This window comes from Protopterus annectens, chromosome 9.part0 (assembly GCF_019279795.1).
Source record: "Protopterus annectens isolate FY-2018-M chromosome 9.part0, PAN1.0, whole genome shotgun sequence".
Lineage (NCBI taxonomy): Eukaryota > Metazoa > Chordata > Ceratodontiformes > Protopteridae > Protopterus > Protopterus annectens.
This window is the reverse complement of record NC_056743.1, coordinates 1667231903-1667244500: the sequence shown is the minus strand read 5'-3', so window position 1 is coordinate 1667244500 and position 12598 is coordinate 1667231903.

The window sequence follows — 12598 nt, the reverse complement described above, 5'->3', positions numbered from 1 at the left end:
TGGTATTTTGAATTTTCGGTTTTATAGTCTTGAGATACTGAAATTCGAGATTTCAGTATTTCAAGGTTATAAAATAAATCCAGATATACATACATATACATAGTTTATTGTCTTTCCAAGATGTTCAGATTGTGAGTGTGATTTAAATCACATCTCAGCAATTAGAGAGCAGGCTCATGAACATTAAATGCCTCATTTGATGCAGCAAGTTAAAAAACATAATTATAAATAGCTAATAATTGATGTACTGGTTTTATTTTTTCCATAATTGAACATAATGATCATTTGTTCAGTGCAATTATAACACTGTTAAGTTCTAAGACTGTTTAATTTTGCAGATACACCCTCCCATAATGCATCTCCCCCTTCTAGGAGGACAAGGCAAGCCAAACCTTGGATCCTTTGATGAATTTGTGGAAGCTTATTCAGTTATCAAGGTTAGTCTATAAAGATGCAAGGGTGTCACACTACTTAAATTATAAGGAAAGTTGCACAGGAAGGAAATACACATTGTGTAATAAAACTGTCCCACTATGTTTAATTTATATGCTGGAAGTGATTGAAATCCTTAAATCTAACTTTAGCAGAGTTGTTTAATTACAGAGATATATGAGATGAAGCAGGGTTTCATTCTTGATTGAATGGAATAAAAGATATATATTTCCATACAAAAGTCTGTAAGATAGCATACAGATAGGGCTTTGTGCCTATCATGATGGCTCAGGGTTTTTAAACCAATTAATTTTTTTTGTTTGAGAAACATTGGTGCCCTTCTAGCTATGCATTTTGTCTGGGCAGGTACAAAACAATTGGGTATTATACTCTATATCTGGCCTATTTGAAGCAAAGTACTGTGTAGATATAAATTCTTTTAAACTGGATGAGATTACTTTAGATATCAGTTATCAATGGAAGGACTTTTTGCCTACTAAGTTTGGAGTGGATTACAAGCTATGTTGAAACTTGAAGATGAGTTATTTTTTTCCCAAATGCAGAAATGCTACACTTTGTTGTATTTAATTTCATAATATAATGAGGATAATATTCTGCTGTGGTGACACTGTTCCAGTCATCATCAAACATTATTAGCCAAAGATTGCTATTTACTGCTTGAAGGTCAAAGAAGTATATGCCAAATAGAATGGATCCCAGTACTGATCCCTGAGGTACACCACTAGTAACTTTCATCCTTTTGGAGGTAGCATTGTTACTTTAATTATGTGGACTCTGTCTTTCAGACAGTTTGCTATCCTCTTTACCATGCATGGGTCTGTATTTAGGTGTCTTGGTTTATTTACAACACTAAAATGGGGGACACTGTCAAATGCCTTTGTAGGGTCTAGACAGTCTGTGTTCTCTAAGAGATCACCATCTACAGGCCTCCATGAGTTTCTTTAAAAAGTTACTAAGATGAGTAGACATGTTCTCCCTATGACAAAGCCAAAAGTGGTGGGGTTCAAGGTATATGATATTTATCAAAGTGCAGTTTATAAAGTCAGATACAGCATGCTCTATGGCCTTGCAGATTAGACTAATTAGATAGATAAGTCTGTAGTTCCCAAGTTTACTGCAATCCCTCTGTGTTACTAGAACCTACCTGCCTCACTACTTTATGAAACTGATCAAGAAAAGAGATTAACTCATGCAACCTAGCCCTCTTTGCATTACTCAAGCCCTGTAACAACACAGCTAGCTCGCTATCTACCAATACTCCATTAGAGTGGACAATAGCATCATTACCTGTAATCGACTGGCGTTCCACCACCAAAACTCATCACACTTCTGATATGCATGCTTTCCTCAGTCTCTTGCCTGTGACTCTGCTTCCTAGATCTGCTACCACCTTACATTTGCCACCTTCTCTTGTTCATCTCAGGTCCATGAGCTCCTCCAACAACTCCACTCTTGACTGTTTGGGCACTTCCACATCTTTAAAGAGCTCCTCAACTTGTATCACCAAATGAGCCCAATGTTCTGTCAGTTTACATATAACAGACATCTGCAAAACAAAACAATGTTATTGTCTTCATTCCTAAAGCAATTAAAACACTCCCCTGACTGATGTACTTCCTTCCCCTCATTCTTCTACCCCCTCAGTGCAATCCCAACAACTTACCCCTATTCCTAAATTCCCCTTTGTCTGTTATTTATTTATTTATTTTTTATTGCTATGAATAACCATTAAAATGTAGCTACCTATCCAGAGAAGGCAGAGCAACTTAGCTCCTTAAATTAGGGAATGTCTTCAGCCTAACTGCAACTCATCACAGTCGAAACATTTGCCAGGTCATGCCATGATGAAGGCCCTACTAACACTATTCCCTTGGAAAGAAACAAAGGAAAAATATAACCAATATCTGAGCCTAACCTCTCTTCAGACCTGGCACTCTCATTACCAGTTGTTCTATTACCCTCTCCCTGTAACTCTCCAGACACAGAGCAACTGCTGCTTCAGTTGCTACTACTGACTGGATGCTTGCAACCTCCCTCCTAAATGACCATGTGAAGCACTGTGACTGAAGGAGATGAAGGCAGAAGTTTAACTAACTGCCGTTATTCAGAGTTTTCTATGCCATGCTTTACCAGAAGCCACCAGGTTATGAGATACTGACCAAACTCCCACACAAAATGTATACATTCTTTGCAAAGCCTGACGGAAGAGAGATATGCTGTCTGGCTAAAGGTCTTGCTCTGGATTACCTTGTAACGGAAGGATGGCAGTAATTCAGCTCCTTTACAGCACACACAGTAGAGCACAGCCCTAGCCCTACACACCAGCTGACAATTACAAACCGAGTGTCTATACATTAAAGTCCAACCTCCATTTCAGACAGATTAATTCCCAAACCATTTTCTATCCCTCCTATATCCCAGCAGGTCAGTACTGCAGAGGAAAAATGATGAGCTACCCAAGGCTGCATAGCAACCCTGAGGCCTAATGGTCCTCAGCACCACATGCATGCATGCACAGTCCTGGCTGACCATCCTTGAAGACAAACACCTACAGCTTGCCCAGAAGGTGAAATAACTTGGCTTCTCCCCAAATGACTACTCAATGAGCTAATACCTACTGCCAACCACTTGATGTGTTCCTTTGCCTAAATGGGAGTGTGGGGCAGCATGAGTTAAAGACCCATGGCCGAAACAAAAGAAGACATTTTCTCTAAAATAGACCCTAAACATGTAGCCCTCAAACAGGTGATGCAGGATTCTGACTCCCAAAGTTAAATAACCCTGAAAATCCTCAACTTCAAAACTAACAAAAAGCCCAGATCTAACTCAACACACACATGCACACGCACACACACATGCACACACGCACACACGCAGACACACACACACACACACACACACACACACACACACACACACACACACACACACACACACACACACCTATCTGGATGGAAAACCTACTACAAGGCCTATACTGTTTCCTTGTCACTCAGACATGGCTGAACTGCATCTTACTTCAAATTATGCCAGAAGAGGCCTGACTAAACCCACCCACCCTATATTAAAGCATGACCCCACAATTTCCTTTCAGTACCCATCCTTCCTTTGCTAATTAACCCTTCTCATCTTTAGCTTCCCTGAAACCTGCACACATTTCTCCTTCCTCTCACCCCCCCCCATCACTGCAAAAACAAACCATCATGGGCTCATGTGACAAATTTTCTACCAGCAATCTGCTTTTATACATTCCTGCTCATTAAAAGGCATCTATTCCTTGTGTTTTGAGTAGCAATTTTGTTCTCCCAATGATGTTTCCATTTTGTTATGGGTCTATTTGATCATGCCAATTTGCTGAATTTTGACTTACAGATCATAATATACAGCATGCCCTTACAGCAGAACCTGGCAGTAACGTAGCATAAAATAATGATTTGGTTAAGTCTATAAATTAAAAGTGTAACACTACATTCGATATGTTAATGAAGTTAAAAATGTATACATTAGAGTGTATCCCTAAATTCTGGTTCCTCCCAACAACGGTAGTTGATAAGTGTTATACACTAATATATTAAAATGCTACTGTGTCCTTATAGCTGAATATACCCTTAGATGACAGGTAATCAGTATCAATGAAGCAACCTTTAGACAACATTTTGATAATCTATATTGGCTTTTGCTGTTATCTGGAAATTATTGCAAGTAAAATGAATTTATGTTAACTGGTATTTATGCTGCTTTGATTTAAGATTACCAATGGGTGTTATTCAGTTTCACATGGCTTTGTCCTGCTGTCCTCTTGTTCAACACAGAAAACAGCAGTGAACTATTTTGTAATCATTAGCAATGCTACGGACAATAGGCATGATGCTAAAAAATGTATAGGGGGGGGGGAGACAAAAAAAGAAAAAATCACTTAGATTTTTGAGGTGCAGATGCAACATCAGTGGAAACCAAAATGATAGGTTGGATATTTGCTATCAGTCTATAATGATGCAATTATATGCTTTTAACATGCATTTGTATAAAAATGTGAAACAGTTAAACTTTAGCTAAAGGCATGAATGTAGTAAAAAAGTTGCAGCTTTATATTACTTATAGTATTTGCACCTTTTTTCAGCTGAATATTAATTTACAGTATTAGTTGAGGTGGAACTTCTGGTGCTCTGGCTATTTGTAACAAATATACTAAATTATGCCATGAGTTGTGAAAATCTCCAAGTCAGAATACATTCAAAGAACATAGTTAATGGTCTGTGAGAGGTTTAACCTTGTCAACTGCAGCCTATTTTGGACCATTTTAGTGAAGCTCAACACTTAATCCCCCTACCTATTACCTCACAGTCCCTCATCCACTTGCTAACCTTCTACACTTACGATTATGTGTGATAACATACTAATGATATGTGTTCCTTCTGTCATAGCATGGTCAGTCACAACCTCACTTTTCAATTAATCTTCCTTATGCAGAACATTGGATACGATATGGTAATGCTGCTTTGAAACCTTTTGATACAAACTACACTTAGGAAGCCCATCTGCAGTACTGGCAGTAAGGCACGTGATTTCATATGGCACTGTGTAACAGTGGCATAAACTCTTGTAACAGTTCCAGAGCCAGTGTTTGTTGGGGTAGCTACTATACAGAATAAGTAAGACAAGCACGGAGGAATTCCCATTGATAAAGTTCAGTAAGAACTAAGATAGTGTAGCCCAAAGATATTTTATGTAGTGATACTTAGTATTTCTCCAGTTCACACCCATCATAGAGGAAACAAGCCAGAACAATAGGATACACCTTGAGATGGTCATCTGGTGGTGAACCTCCATGCTGCATGTCCCTGCCTTCCTACTTCCACTGCTGTCTCTCTCTCTCTCTCTCTCTCTCTCTCTCTCTCTCTCTCTCTCTCTCTTTCTGTGTTTTTCTCTCCTCTTTGTTAAGTTTATGCCTCTGTCTTGGTTTGCCTTCTCCTCACTTCTGATCTGGCTAATTATATGTATTTTTATAAAAGAATGTAGAAGAAGAAACACACCACACAATACAACTCTGCCAGTAATCAGTAAAATGATTTATTTCTCATTTCACTTTCATGCACACTCTCTTTTCCACAATTTTCACTCTTTTGGCTTCTATTCTGTCATCTGATATTCAATAAAATCAGGTTGCCCGAAGTAATAAATCATAGTGTGATTTATTAAAATATTCTTATTTAATATGATATTCTTAAAAATATATATATCTCCATGTAGACTTCTAGAAATCATGTCTATCAGGGGTAAAATTGGTATTTTGTGATAGGCAGAAAGACAAGTCTAAAACTTAGTATGTACCACTAAAAGGAGTACAGTTGAGAAGTATGTTTCCACCTAGCATAAACCAGCCAACAAGTCACAGAAAACTTAGAGAGTGACAAAGACTCTGTAAATCATTGTATTGGTTGTGAGTGGAACCAAAAAGATATCCCAGAAATGAATGCACCACGCTTTTCTTTGTCTGTGGTGTGCTACAGCCATAACAGCTTAACACTGGATTGCTGTGGTTAGCCATGAACGCAAGAACCCCTGTGGAAGCAAGACCAGATTGAGCCAAATAGCTTCAATCAGCCTATAACCAGCCCTAGTCTTGTATTACATCTGGCTGCAACACTTTTATTTATTTACATTTGTTTACCAGGTAGTAAAATACCAATGCTGCAACCCTGACTAATACTCTACTACTAGCCTGTAACCTATCTTCTCTCTCTTCCTTTACATTATTACTCTGCCAATAAATGTTGTAAATGTTTTCTTCCACATTTTTATACCAATGGTTTACTTTAAAATGATACGTTAATTCCTTCCTAATGGATGTGGCATTGCTTATTATTTGCTTTTTTTATATATTATTATTATTATTAAGTAAGTGGAGCTTTTCTCCCCGGGCCTCTACTGAAAATGGAAATATCTCCAGCTAGACTAGCCCGGTCAACAAATGTAAAATAAATAAATAATAAATAAAATAGTGTCAGACTGGGCCAGTTACCCGTTTTCAGTGGAGACCCGGGGAGAAAAGCTCCAGATAAAACAAGACAGATAAAAATACAGAATTTACATCAGTAAGAAATCAGGAATAATACCATACATAAATTGTATATAAAATGTTAACTAGATAAAATTATTATATCCTAGAAATAATTTAGAAATTAAACCACAGAAATTTTGATAACTGAGTAAAACGAAAGCAGTCAGCATAATGGAAAGATATGTGGACACAACAGAGATTATAGAAAGTGCATCAGTGAAATATGGAAAATGCATAAAGTATTTCAAGTCTAATCAGAGGAAACATCAGCTTATAGCTTTGATGAAAAAGAAAAAAAATAGCATTCAGCTGTAAAATATGAGCGAGCGAAGGAGAGAAATAGTAGAAGAGATGAGTTATCCAGGAGTTGTTATTAAACAAAAGATTGATATAGAATAAGCATATCAGATTCACTACTAAAAATTAAGAAAGGATATGCTACATATAAATATTTCTAAAATATTATAAGTCCTCCATTACACAAAATTATATGTAACAAATGAGAAAAGGCTCTTAAAAGTTGTATCTTTTATTAGTATATATATTGGTTCACATATTTCTTTGTTAGAACTTTTCCTTTACTAATCTCCACTCATATAAGTATTATTAGGGATGCGTTGTTAGATAATTGGAAGATTACTTTAAGTAATCTAAAGTGTTAGGAGAAAGACCATTTTTATTTATAAGAAGGATAATAACATTAAGGTAATATTAGAAAGATCATGGCATCACTCGACTGGAAAAAGTACTTTAGTTGGCACTTATAAGTGTAACCAATGCAAATACTGTAAGTTCATTTGTGACATTTCCAATGTATACATGAAGAACTTGATAAACTGATTTGGACAAAGGATTGCAATTTTAAAGGTGTGGTTTATTTAGCAACATGAGGAACTTGCTGTGCTTATTATATAGGTAAAACAATTTTAAAATTATCAAAAGAGAATAAATGAACGTGTGACAGTTATTAAAAATTAGGACTTCAGTAATGCACTAGCCAAACAAGTGTAAGCACCCCAGCACTAGGAGGCTATAATTCATACCACACCTTTTGGCCCCTAAACCTGGACCGAAGCACTAAAGGCAGTGGTGTCTCCATATTCATAAAGGATATGCACACCTCCAGACTAGTAGCCCAACATAACACATCAGAGATACTTCAAGTACAACTAACACTGGGTAAAACTGCAATCCAGATTGTAGCCTGCTAAAGCTTCCCCACTATGTCCCAAGACTCCCACTCCACATTCCTAAACACACTGGAAAATATTAGGGTACAACCCAATACCCTTATACTGGGAAAATTTAACTACCCCACCATTAACTGGGAAAATTACTCATTTACCAGCACACTTGCTCAACGTTTTCTGGAATTCATTAATTACAATGCCCTGGACCAACTCATTCTTAACCCCACCAGGGGTAGAAACATCCTTGACCTGGTCATTACTAACATGGGTGACCATTGCTCTACACCAGTAATCAGTTTCTCCCTGGTCATATCTGACCACAAGCTAATCACCATGGATCTCCACATCCCAACCTCACCTCCTCCCAAGGAAACCACCATAAAAAACTTCTCCAAAGCCAATTTTGGGCTTCAGAAAACAGAGGTGGCTAACTTCATGACACTCATGCAAATGGAAAATAGGTGCATTGCTGCTGAATCATACACCAGTGCACTGTATGAGCACCTACACAAGTGCATGGAATGGGCGATACCAAACAGAACCAAGATGTCCTCCTCCAAAAAAAAAAGAAGCCAATCTGGTGGTCCCCCACTATAAACAAACTCTACAACAGAAGGAAAAAAACTGTTGCAGAAAAGGTTAAAGTCCCAAGACTGGAAACACTCCTTTGTTGGCTTCAGCAAAAAACTGAGATTCATCATTAAATCCTCTAAAGCTAGCTATGAAAATAAAATTGCTGCAGATTCTAAAAACAGCCAAAAGGCATTCTATAGTTATGTCAAGAATCTACATGGCAATACTCATATCTGCTCTTAGTTACAGCACAATGGCAATACATATACAGAACCAACTGATATTGCCAACATATTGGCTGACAGGTTCAGTGCAAAATTTACCCCCTTTTCACCCCCTCAAGGGCCTATTACAATACCTGAGGAATGCAAAGTCCCTATTATCACAGCTACACAGGTAAAAACTGCACTGTCCAAAGCCAATAATACAGTTTCCATGGGATCTGATAATATCCCTGGCTGTGTTCTACATAAATTACAAAGTGAATTGGCACCACACCTGAGTACCCTGTTCAATCACAGCCTCATTTCAGGCTTTGTTCCTACTGAATGGCACACTGCTATAGTCATCCCACTCCACAAAGGGAGACTGACTACAGACCCTGGTAACTACCATCCCATTAGCCTGACAAGTCTGATATGTAAGGCTGTCGAGCGCATCATCATATAACTTATAAATAAGGAGATAGGGAATCTCCATACTCTGTAGCCCATGCAGTAGGGGTTTGTGAAAGGTAGATCATGCTTGCTCAAACTGATAGACTTCTTCGAGTCTGTCACCAGAGCTGCAGAAGAGGGCAAGGTAGTTCACACAGCCTACCTAGAGCTTGCCAAGCTCTTCGACACCATCCCTCACTCAGGAATCATAGATAGACTCACTAAACTAGGTATAAATCCCTATGTTATAAGATGGGTTGCCAACTGGCTCACTGATTGAACCCACACTGTGAAAGTAGTGGACTTCAAATATGACTACCGACCAGTTACAATTGGTATCCCACAGGGATCGCTCCGAGGTCCTCTCCTGTTTGGCATCTACTTCTCTGAAGTTCAAGCCAGCACAAATGGACTCTGGCTGACCAAGTTCACAGATGATTGCAAACTGGGAGCCATTATTGATTCTCCAACTGATGTAGACATTCTGCAAAAAGGCCTCACTGACACCAATAGCAGGTGCCAGAACCTTGGCCTTAAGCTCAATGCCAAAAAGTACATTGTCATTCCCTTTGGGAAAATATTTGGTGCCTATGAACTACCACATAAACAATAGTCCACTAAACATCAAAGGTTTGATAAGAGACCTGGGGATGCAGGTTGACAGCAACCTCTCCATTGATAGCCACATTGCCACTGTAGTCAGAAAGTCCTTAAATGTGGCACATGTCATTACAAAAGGTTTCTCATCCAGGAAGAAAGAGGTTATAATCCCTCTCTACTCATCCCTCATTAGACCTATTATAGAATACAATGCCTCATTTGGTATGCACCTCACTAGACACCTATGACAACTGAAAAGGCCACAAAATACCTCACTAAGAGGATCTTAGGCCTTAGACACACGCCCTATATGTACAGACTCAAAAAACTCCAGCTATACTCTGTCTCTTATTGCCCTCTTAGAGGCAATCTCTGCTTGACCCAGAACTGCTAGATATGCTACACCAAAAGAAATCCCAATCCCTCCATGCCACATGCTCCAGGGACCTTAACCTCATTACCACAAGGAACAGATCATGCTGGAGGGACAGGTTCCTAACCCAGAGACTTCCCATACTCTGGAACAAACTTCCCATTCACGTCAAGCAGAGCACTTCACTGGCCCTCTTTAAGAGAAATCTTGATGAGTGGGTGGGTAATAGGAAGTTCACCCCGGGGATCACTTTAGTGGCCTTGCTTAACAGGGGCACTAGGAACTAAATTTGGGCAGCATGATGCCAGGGAATCTTCTTGGACTAGGCTTATATAGGCTCCAGTGTCATTACCCTAGTACACACCTATGAACCTACGAAGTCTGTTGTGATTTCAAACATTTTCTTTTTTGTATTAGATTCAGTCAGACTGAATGATTTTGGAGTAGATTTTAATGTGAATTTAGCATGCAAAGAAGCCGAATGGCAAATTAGACTGAAGGCTGATAGCCTGGTTTTAATGAACACATTAATAGCAAGTGTTTTTTTATTATTACAAAGATAATACATTGATTTCTTAATAATTTAATGTACATTTTATGATACCGTATATTTCATTTAGTGAATAAATTTGTATTATAAGGACATTTAGAGCATCATTAGCATGTGATAGGTTAAAAATGTCACATGAAATAGCTTATAAAGTGTGAGTATATTTGGGACTGATTCATTCTGAATAAGTTCTGAAATTAAAAAGAATGATAACTCTTAATTTAATTGTTCTTGGCGAAATCTTTTTAGAACATTAGTTATTTTTGTGTTGTGAGTTTTTAATGTTTTGTATTACCTGCTGGATTTGCTTTTATTATAAACTGTAATTCTGTTTCTTCTTAGTACATGTGTTTCAGTTGCTTGTTGATAGCATCCAAACACTTTTCAGGAAATCTAGTTCTGTTGTTCTGCCTTTGTGTATTCCCTTCTTTTAATTTAAAAGATTTGATAACCATTAATCTGAGGCTTCTTCCTCAAATTCTCTTTTTATCCTAAATTGAGTGTTATTAATGTATTTATTTACAAAGATTTTAAAACACTCACGTTAGTTGTTTAAACACTCACCAGTCCAACTTACATTAATTAGGTCATCCAGTAGTTTGATTTTATACAGTTTTCTCCTGTTACAATAACCATTTTCTATTATTCATTATATAACCATTCAAGTTGAAGGAAGTACTGTTATAATGTGAAGAAACTAATGGTTGCATCACCTTTAAGTTGCTAATTATTCCTTCCAAATTTTCCAGGACTAAATCCATGTTTTGGAATTACATGTAGGGGAATTTACCATTTGTATGAAACTGTTAAGTATTCAAGATACCCAGGAAATGGGTTTATAAATATGATCTTAACTGTTTTATGTGCCACGTATGTGTGCATAATTAAAGCCACATAAAAATAGCATTAGTGGCATGCCTAAATATTCCTCTAGTTGGCTAGTTTCATATCAAAAGCAAAGTATTCTTCGTAAGTATAGGTGATGTACTACATTGCTGTGATGTCACAAAATGCAGGTTGACAGTCTAGTATTTTGTATTTGTGTAACTATTATTTTCCATTTGTGCCTTCTCTATACCTGTCATTACTCATCCCAGAATATTTGGGAACCTGACAACTCTCTAAAGGGAATAAAGGTCGAGCACAGATGGTGACAAATGATTATACCAAAAACCACTTTTAGCAAATTGTGACTTTACCTTTTTCCCATTGCTTTGTGAAGGTAGAGTTGGTATACATTAGAGTGTGTGTGTGTGCGTGTGCATGTGCTTGTGTGTGTGTGTGTGTGTGTGTGTGTGTGTGTGTGTGTGTGTGTGTGTGTGTGTGTGTGTGTGTGTGTGTGTGTGTGTGTGTGTGTGTGTGTGTGTGTGTGTGTGTGTGTGTGTGTGTGTGTGTCTGTATGTGGGGGGGGGGGTCCCCTTTAAACATGTGGTTTGTTTATAAGTGCTGAAAAATGTGAATGTTCCCCAAAAATGATTTGAACAAAGCCTCCTTACTCCTTATATCTTCAGGCAACAATATATTTGCTTTAAAACACTTTTCAAAAGAAGCATAATGTTGCTGATCTAGCACTTTGCTAACTGAGGTCTTTGTTGGCAGTATTAGCTTCTGATCCCCTCCATCTTTGCAATCCAGATCAGTTTTAATACTTAGGCAATGGGTTCACATATCATTTTAAGATCATTTTAATAAAGTCCATGTGGACTGGTTCTACAGAATTTTATATACTTTTGATTACACAAGGCTAATCTACAGGCCTGCTTGTGTGCCAGAGTTTTTTTGCTTAGTTTTAAACAGTTGCCAAAGATCTTCACAAGCTAAGGACAATAAAAAAATTAACTGAAAGTTGAACCACTTTAGTAAGCATCTGTCTGTTGAGTAGAATAAACTTGTTTACTAGGAGTCTTAACATATTTTTTGCACTGAGGTCTTAAAGTGGAGAAATTCCACAGCTCTGTTTTCTACCCGGATGTACAAGTCTTGTTGGGAAATAAAATGAACAATTTTAGTGCACAAGACTATAGACATTGGAAATAACTTATGCAAACATGAAATATAAATGGAAGTATTCTCACATTTTATTAAGTTAAACGCAATCTACTGAATCAAATACCTCCCAGAGACAAAAAGAGGATTTGAGGA